Raw genomic sequence first — 9,908 nt, 5'->3', positions numbered from 1 at the left:
TGGGGGAATTGATGAAAGAAGAGGGAGGAAGGCTTCTGGGGTTGTAAATGGGTAGTGTTGGTTCCAACCATCCAGAAAGAGAACACAAGAGGAGGATTTGATTTCGGGTGAATGTAAATTAGCTGTTAGCATGTCAGTTGTCACCACCAAGCAGTAAACTCCTGGAGGGACAGGATACTACATTAATGTTATTACCACCTAAGTGGCCTCTTATTATCTGTTCCATGAATTTCTTAATTGGACCACATGTGACAGGTCAGAGTTTTATAAGTAGTAATAGAAGACAGAGGACAGAGGCTTGGGAAATTCCTATAATTAGGGGATTAGAAAAAGCACCAACAATGGAGATAGTGGAGTGTCGAGATATAAAATGTGTGTGTGTGTGTGTGTGTGTGTGTGTGTGTGTGTGTGTGTGTGTAGGTGTTCCCTTCTTTAATGCGTCACCCTTCTTTACCCTCTCTCGAACTAGACCTTGGCCTCCACTGCCCCCAAGGAAAGGGAAGCTATGGCTAAAATGCAAGGAGAAACAAAGGAAGTTATTTCTTTCTTTTTTTTTTTTTTTTTTTTCATTTAATAGGACCCACGTCCTGGCATAAACAATAGCTTGGGAAGAATACTCAGCAAAAACCCATCTCTTCCCACACCCACACCCCTACCCCACCCCCAACCCAAAAGAATAATTTAAATTTCTCAGGGAATAAAAAATCAAAACAGTGGTTGTCTTGGGGGAGAGAGTTTGACTGGGAAGGGAAACTTTCTTGGGTACTAGAAATGCTCTGTATCTTGACGGAGTATGTGTTACATGAGAGTATCATTTGTCAGAACTCCTCAAACCGAAACTCTTAATTGGACTTAACTTCTGTTCATTTTTCTGGGGGAGGTTGACATGCCAACTCTGAGCTTTCTGTAGAGTTCTGAGTGGGCAGCCAGGAGGACCTCTGGTTCCTGAGTGAGTCTCCAAAGTTAGAAGAGTGAATGAGGAAGGGAGCACACTGGATCCTGCAATGCATCTTCTGCAGAAATAAGGAGATGGCAACACAGAGAATAAGGCACAGGCAGCCAAATGAACTGAGGATCAGAAAGGAGCAAACTGTATTGCTGGGGATGCCAGGATAGACCTGAGAGGGATTGCAGTGGGTAGCCACCCCCTGCCCCTAGAAGCTGTGGGAATGCCATGACACCCCTACAAGGGGATCTCCCCTACTCTGAAATAATGACACTCAGCCTGCTCCTTCACTAGGTTGTTGTCGGGAACAACTGGATCATATATGGGAATAATTTTTTTATTTTTTAAATTTTTTATTTTTTTAATTTATGAGGCCAGAGATGGTGGCTCACACCTGTAATCCCAACACTTTGGGAGGCCAAGGCAGGCAGATCACGAGGTCAAGAGATCGAGACCATCCTGGCCAACACGGTGAAACCCTGTCTCTACTAAAAATACAAAAATTAGCTGGGCTTGGTGGTGCGTGCCGGTAGTCCCAGCTACTTGGGAGGTCGAGGCAGGAGAATTGCTTGAACCCAGGAGGCAGAGGTTGCAGTGAGCCAAGATCACGCCACTGCCCTCCAGCCTGGCGACAGAGCGAGACTCCATCTCAAAAAAAAAAAAAAAAAAAATTTAATTGTAGTAAAATACACATAAAATTTACCATCTTAACCATGTTTAAGTGTACAATTCAGTAGTGTTAAATATATTTGCCTTATTGTGCAACCAATGTCCAGAACTCTTTTCATCTTGCAGAACTGAAACTCTATACCCATTAAACAACTCCCCATTCTCCCCCAACAATCTCTGGCAACCACCATTCTACTGTGTGTCCCTATGAATTTGACTATCTGGGTACCTCATATAAGTGGAATCATACAGGATCTGTCTTTTTATGATTTGCTTCTTTCAGTTAGCATGATATCTTCAAGTTTCATTCATTCATTCTGCATATTGCAGGATTTCCTTCCTTTGTAAGCCTAATATTCCATTGTATGTATACCACATTTTGCTTGTCCATTCATCCATCAGTGGCCGACACTTGGCTTTCTTTCATCTTTTGGCTATAATGAATAATGCTACTGTGAACACAGGTGTACAAATATCTCTTTGAGACCCTGCTTTCCATTATTTTGGATATATACCCAGAAGTGGAACTGCTGGATAAGATGGTAATTCTATTTTAAATTTTTTTGAAAACAGTCATATTGTTTTCTATTTTACATTCCTACTAAAAGACACACGTGTTCCAATTTCTTCATACCTTCATCAACACTTGTTATTTTCTGAGTTTTCTATTCCCTTATAGTAGTTGTACTAAGAGGTGTGAGGTGGTATCTTATTATGGTTTTGATTCACATTTCTTTAATAATTAGTGATGTTAAGCACCTATTCATGTGCTTATTGGCCATTCGTATATCTTTTTTGGGGGATGGGGAGAAATGTCTATTCAAGTCCTTTGCCCGTTTTTGATTGAGTTGTTTTATTTTTGTTGAGTTCACCCTAAATCCTTCTTGAAACAAGGTAAAGAAAGGGAGAAAAGTGTTAACATAGGTATAGGATATCATATGCTTCATCATTATTCAACCTTTTAGAAACCCTGATATGCATGTACATGTTCCAGAACATTCCACTTATGTTAAGTTCCATTGATCTGGCTATGACTGTCTATGTTTCCTACTTCCAACCACAGAAAATATCCATACATATATCCAAAACACACTGGCCGTGATATATTTCCTCTTCTTGTTTGTTACCAACACCTGCACCATTTTCACCCTCTACACACCGATTTAAAATAAACAAGGAGGAATTCCAGTCAATTTACATATTCAGCACTAAGGAATGATGGAGAATTTGTGGAACATCCATTTGGTGGTCATTAGAAATGTTTAAAAGTATGTAATGACATAGGAATGGCTTGAGTAAAAATAGCAAGACACAAAATTATACATATGATACGATTTCAGCTCTGTTCTTTCTTATACATTAAAATGTTTTGGTACATAGAAAATTTTTACATGTAGAAAAAAAGAAATGTATTTAAAGTTTGTCAACTACTACAATGAAATATTTACTTGGATAATCAGAAATACAAAAAGTTTTTTAAAAAGAAGAGAAAAATTAATAAAAGAGAAGTGAAAAGCCAAGTGACCACATATTGTGTCCGGAATTGGTGGGTTCTTGGTCTCACTGACTTCAAGAATGAAGCCACGGACCCTCGCAGTGAGTGTTACAGTTCTAAAGCTGGCGTGTCTGGAGTTTGTTCCTTCTGATGTTCGGATGTGTTTGGCGTTTCTTCCTTCTGGTGGGTTCGTGGTCTCGCTGGCTCAGGAGTGAAGCTGCAGACCTTTGCAGTGAGTGTTACAGCTCTTAAGGCGGCACGTCTGGAGTTGTTCATTCCTCTCAGTGGGCTCGTGGTCTCGCTGGCTTCAGGGGTGAAGCTGCAGACCTTCGCAGTGAGTGTTACAGCTCATAAAAGCAGTGTGAACCCAAAGAGTGAGCAGTAGCAAGATTTATTGCAAAGAGGGAAAGAACAAAGCTTCCACAGTGTGGAAGGGGACCCGAGCAGGTTGCCACTGCTGGCTCGGGCAGCCTGCTTTTATTCTCTTATCTGGCCCCACCCACGTTCTGCTGATTGGTAGAGCCCAGTGGTCTGTTCTGACAGGGCGCTGATTGGTGCGTTTACCATCCCTGAGCTAGACATAAAAGTTCTCCACATCCCCATCAGGTTAGATACAGAGTATTGACATAAAGGTTCTCCAAGGCCCCACCAGAGCAGCTAGATACAGTGTCGATTGGTGCACTCACAAACCCTGAGCTAGACACAGGGTGCTGATTGGTGTGTTTGCAAACCTTAAGCTAGATACAGAGTGCCGATTGGTGCATTCACAGACCCTGAGCTAGACACAGGGTGCTGATTGGTGTGTTTGCAAACCTTGAGCTAGATACAGAGTGCCGATTGGTGCATTCACAGACCCTGAGCTAGACACAGGGTGCTGATTGGTGTATTTATAATCCCTAAGCTAGACATAAAGGTTCTCCACATCTCCACCAGACTCAGGAGCCCAGCTGGCTTCACCCAGTGGATCCCGCACCGGGGCTGCAGGTGGAGCTGCCTGCCGGTCCCGCGCCATGCGCTCGCACTCCTCAGCCCTTGGGTGGTCGATGGGACTGGGCGCCGTGGAGCGGGGGTGGCGCTCGTCGGGGAGGCTCCGGCGGCACAGGAGCCCATGGAGGGGGTGGGAGGCTCAAGCATGGCGGGCTGCAGTTCCCAAGCCCTGCCCCGCGGGAAGGCAGCTAAGGTCCGGTGAGAAATTGAGCACAGTGCCGGTGGTTCGGCACTGCTGGGGGACCCAGTACACCCTCCGCAGCCTCTGGCGTGGGTGCTAAGCCCCTCACTGCCCAGGGCTGGCAGGGCCAGCCAGCTGCTCCGAGTGAGGGGGCCCACCAAGCCCACGCCCATCCGGAACTCCAGCCGGCCCGCAAGCGCCGCATGCACGCAGCCCCGGTTCCCGCTTGCACCTCTCCCTCCACACCTCCCTGCAAGCTGAGGGAGTGGGCTCCGGCCTTGGCCAGCCCAGAAAGGGGCTCCCACAGTGCAACAGTGGGCTGAAGGGCTCCTCAAGTGCTGCCAAAGTGGGAGCCCAGGCAGAGGAGGCACTGAGAGCAAGTGAGGGCTGTGAGGACTGCCAGCACGCTGTCACCTCTCAATATGAAAAAGTACATCAAAAGTTAGCAGTTTTCAGCCTGAGCAACATGGCAAAACCCCATCTCTACAAAAAAAAATGCAAAAATTAGCTAAATGTAGTGGCTCATGCCTATGGTCCCAGCTACTCGTGAGGGTGAGGTGGGAGGACCACTTGAGCCAGGAGGCAGAAGTTGTAGTGAGCCATGTTCACGCCACTCCACTCCAGCCTAGGCGACAGTGAGACCCGGTCTCAAAAAAAAAAAAAAAAATAGCAGTTTTAAATCCTGTTTAGAATAAAGCAAGTTAGGAGGGTCTGAATGAATGGAAATTGGTGAGTACTGACAAGCTGAAATACGTTATTGGAATTCAGTGAATTTCTTGACAAGACGGTGGATTGAACCACTGTAGGAAGGGGAGGTATGTTCTTTACCATCCTTTATGAATGTGACCATGTATAAGGAAAGAAAAATCAATCTGTGTTGGTAAACTGGCTCATTGCAATAATAGTACTAGTGATTGCTAATGTTTACATACTATGTACCAGGCGTTGTGCTAAGTGACTGATATGGTTGGGCTGTGTCCCCAACCAAATCTCATCTTGAATTCTCATGTGTTGTGGTGGGAGGGACCTGGTGGGAGGTAATTGAATAATGGAGGTAGGTCTTTCCCATGCTGTTCTCGTGATAGTGAATAAATCTCATGAAATCTGGCAGTATTATAAGGGGGAGTTTCCCTACACAAGCTCCTCTCTGCCTGCTGCCATCCACGTAAGATGTGACTTGCTCTTCCTTGCCTTCAGCCATGATTGTGAGGCCTCCCCAGCCATGTGGAACTGTAAGTCCAATAAACCTCTTTCTTTTGTAAATTGCCCAGTCTTGGGTATGTCTTTGTCAGCAGTGTGAAAACAGACAAATACAGTGACACACATGCATTATCTTCAGAAGCTCCAGAATCCCCATATGGGGCAGGTTTTAGAATGTAATTTGGTTGGACAGCAGGGCTAGGGGACTTGAGGTGGCATGGGAGACTCCTGTCTTTTTTTTTTTTTTTTTTTTTTTTTTTTTTGAGACAGAGTCTCACTCTGTCACCCAGGCTGGAGTGCAGTGGCGCGATCTCCGCTCACCGCAAGCTCCACCTCCCGGGTTCAAGCAATTCTCCTGCCTCAGCCTCCCAAGCAGCTGGGACTACAGGCACAAGCCACCACTCCCGGCTAATTTTTGTGTTTTTAGTAGAGACGGGGTTTCACCATGTTAGCCAGTATGGTCTCGATCTCCTGACCTCATGATCTGCCCACCTTGGCCTCCCAAAGTGCTGGGATTACAGGCGTGAGCCACCGTGCCTGGCCTCTTTTCTTAAATTTATTTGGGATTGCTTAAGACAGCTGATGGCGATTATGCATGTGTAGTAAAAGTACTCTAAAGCCCCAACAAGTGACAAGTCACTTCTTGGTTCCACCACTGCTGATTTCATTGAATCCTCACAATAATTCTGTAAGGCAGAATTGGTTATTGCCTCCATTTTCTATATGAGAAATCCCAGACTTAGAGAGGTTAATAATTTGGTCAAAGGTCACATAGGTAGGAAATGTCAGAGCCTCATTTGAAAATAAGTTTGACTCCTGAACCCATGTTCTTTGCTACAGTATTCTACTCCCATTTGTACAAGGACTAGCCTTGGCCAAAAATTGGCAAATGGATTTTACCTACCCACAGAAAATGGCTCAGATCAAACTCAACACACACACACACACACACACACACACACACACACACACACACACACACACACACTTCTACTGAATTAAAAAAGAAATAGCCAAGGGGAAACTACTGATTAAATATAATAAAATATATTATGTTGAAAACAACATTATTTAACAAACAAGACCCTTTTGCTAACTTGATAATTCATCATTTGGTTTTTAAGGATGAATTGCACTAACTGCAAATGAGTCAGATTCCTCAGAGGGGCCTTAAAATACATATAATAAATCAGGTATTAAAAAGCCAAACACATAAAGGGATTTATAATGAACAGGATAAGCACAACCCACTCTGAAAAGTGCGGCCTGAAATTTAAGTTTAGACTATTGCTCAGAGGTGAGGCTTGTTTTTCCACAAAGAGAATGCGAGGGATTCTCCCTACCTCAGTGCCTCCCAGCTTAGTGGGGCAGTCTTACCTGTCCTTGAAGATCTTGGCGTAATGAATCTATTAAAAATTTTAAGGACTATTAAAGCTATTCTATTAAAAACTGCATATTAATATTGGAAAATATCAATTTGAAAAGAATTTACAAAATACTGTTAGGATGTAAAACCCTTTTTTGGTAAAATGAACAAATAAATATATGCTTATATGCAGACATATGTAGTCAGGAAAACCACTGAAAAGAAATACACTAAAATATGTTAACAGCAAATTTTTTCCTTCCTTCCTCCCTCCTTCTTTCTTTCTCTCTCCTTCCTTCCTTCCTTCCTTCCTTCCTTGCTTTTTCTTCCTGTTGCCATGGTTGTAGTACACTGGCATCTCAGCTCACTGCAGCCTTGACCTCCCAGGCTCAAGCAATCCTCCCACCTCAGCCACCTGAGTACCTGAGACTACAGGCGCATGCACCACACCTGTCTAATTTTTTGTATTTTTAGTAGAGATAGGGGTTTCACCATGTTGCCCAGGCTGGTCTCGAATTGCTGGGCTCAAGCAATTTGCCCACATCAGCCTCCCAAAGTGTTGGGATTACAGGTGTGAGCCACCATGCCCGGCCAACAGCAATTTTTTCTGATGGGTGATTTTTATCTTATCACTCTCTGGGTTTTTTATATGTATTTGCCCTGTATTCTGGATTAAATTTACTAATTTGCAATTGGAATACAATGACTTAAAAATGAAAGACATCAGTCAGGTGTGGTGGCTCACACCAGTAATCCCAGCACTTTGGGAAGCCAAGGTGGGTGGATCCTGAGGTTAGGAGTTCAAGACCAGCCTGGCCAACATGGCAAAACCCCATCTCTACTAAAAAGACAAAAATTAGCTGGGTGTGTAATCCCAGCTACTCAGGAGGCTGAGTCAGGAGAATTGCTTGAACCTGAGAGGCGGAGGTTGCAGTGAGCCGAGATGGCACCACTGCACTTCAGCCTAGGCGACAGAGTGAGACTCTGTCTCAAAAAAAAAGAAAGACATCGTTGCCATACCTACATTTTTTTTTTTTTTTGAGACGGAGTCTTGCTCTGTTGCCCAGGCTGGAGTGCAGTGGCACAATCTCAGCTCACTGCAAGCTCCACCTCCTGGGTTCACACCATTCTCCTGCCTCAGCCGCCCGAGTAGCTGGGACTACAGGTGCCCACCACCACGCCTGGCTAATTTTTTGTATTTTTAGTAGAGACAGGGTTTCACCGTGTTCCAGGATGGTCTCAATCTCCTGACCTCATGATCTGCCCGCCTTGGCCTCCCAAAGTGCTGGGATTACAGGTGTGAGCCACTGCGCCCAGCCTCATACCTACTTTTTAATGTCAGTACAGCAGGTTATGGTATGGAATACATTTTGGAACAAGATATTAACAAAAATTCAAAGGAACAAATACATGGCCATGGAATTCCAGTGCTGAGAGACATTTGGGAATATTGGGGGAGTTTTCCACAAGAGAAATCCAGGTGACTGTATTTGTTAAATGAATAACAAAAGGAAAAACAATGTAAGGAAACAGAAAGGAAAGGAAGAGAGAAATACAAAGATCTGAGAAGAGAAGGTGCCAGGGGCTGCTGAGAGATTGCCAAATGTTAATTTCATTATTTGGCTTCTTATTTTATTCTGGGTAAAGGTAGACCTATTAGTTTCCTGTTGCTGCTATAACAAATTACCACCAACTTAGTGGCCTCGAACAATGCAAATTTATTCTTTCAAAGTTCTGGAGGACAGAAGTCCAAAAATGTGTCCTATCAGCTGAAATCAAAGTGTTGTGTTCCTTCTGGAGGCTCTAAGGAGAATCTGTTTCTTCTCTTTTCTAGTTCTAGAGGCCATCTGCGTTCCTTGGCTCATGTCCTTCTTTTAGCAATGGCGTCACTCTGACCTTTGCTTCCATTGTCGCATCTCCTTGACTCTGACCTTTTGCCTCCCTCTAGTAAGGCCCCTCTGATTACACTGGGTCCACCAGATAATCCAGGATAGCCTCTCTGTCTCAAGATCCTTAATTTAATCATATCTGCCAAGGGTTTTGTTTTGTTTTATTTTGTTTTTGTCATTTAAGGTAACATATCCACAGGTTCTGGCGATTAGGATGTGGACATCTTTGGGGCAGACAGTTCTTAACCTGCCATACAAGAAAACCAGTAGGTAAAGTTCTACTACCTACTAAATGCATCATAAACAGAACTTCTGATCCTTCAACAACTCTGTGAAATATATGATAGGATTTGCTTTTAAAGTTGAAGATATCAAGCCTTGGTGCAATTTGGGATTCTGCCCATGGTCAAATAGTGGGAAGGCAAACCCAGGTCGCTGAACCCAGCTCAAGCCTGCCTGCCTCATGGCCCTGCCTCCATTCACCTCTCCCCTTCATGTCTACTTCCTCTGTCCTGTCTGGGCCTGTTCCCTAGCTCCCCGGACAAGCTTAAGCTGCTGTTTTCCAGCTTGTCATGTGCTCCTTATGACAGTGTAGCCACAGCTTGATCTTGGGGATTGCTGATTGAGCAAGCTGAGTGGCTGCCCCTCAGAATCTTCTCTTAGGCCTTTCTCTTGCCTTCTTTTATTCAATAAGTGTTTTGAGCTTATTGTGCTGGGTGCTAGAGTAGCAGAGAGGACAGACCTAAGCTGAAGATTACAGGACAATCTAAGTGACACCTGCTGTCTCAGACATAGAGACTACAGCATCATAGGGAGCCACAGCAGGGAGTTCCAAGCCCTGGGAACTGTGTGACTCTTTCTTATTGACCCTTAAGCAAAATTCTAAGCTCCAGGGAAGCAGAGGCAGCAGCTTGAGCTCCCTGATTGACCAGATATGATCAATCTTTGTTTCTCTGTGCTTTGAACATGACTATGCTCCATAAATGTTTAAAAATTGGGAATAGGGTGAAGATAGATACACCAAAAGGAGCAAGCAGTGTCTGAAACCAGCAAAGAGTTAAAAGTTACCAAAGAAGGTGTTCACGCTTTCATTTTATCTTTTTTTTTTTAACCTAGCAACTGATGACACTGCATATTTTCCCCTGTTCTTACTGGGAGAAGGCCTTGTGTGTCAC

Source organism: Nomascus leucogenys, chromosome 12, assembly GCF_006542625.1.
Source record: "Nomascus leucogenys isolate Asia chromosome 12, Asia_NLE_v1, whole genome shotgun sequence".
Taxonomy (NCBI): Eukaryota; Metazoa; Chordata; class Mammalia; order Primates; family Hylobatidae; genus Nomascus; species Nomascus leucogenys.
The sequence above is the reverse complement of the archived record's forward strand: the minus strand, read 5'-3'. Positions refer to the sequence as shown.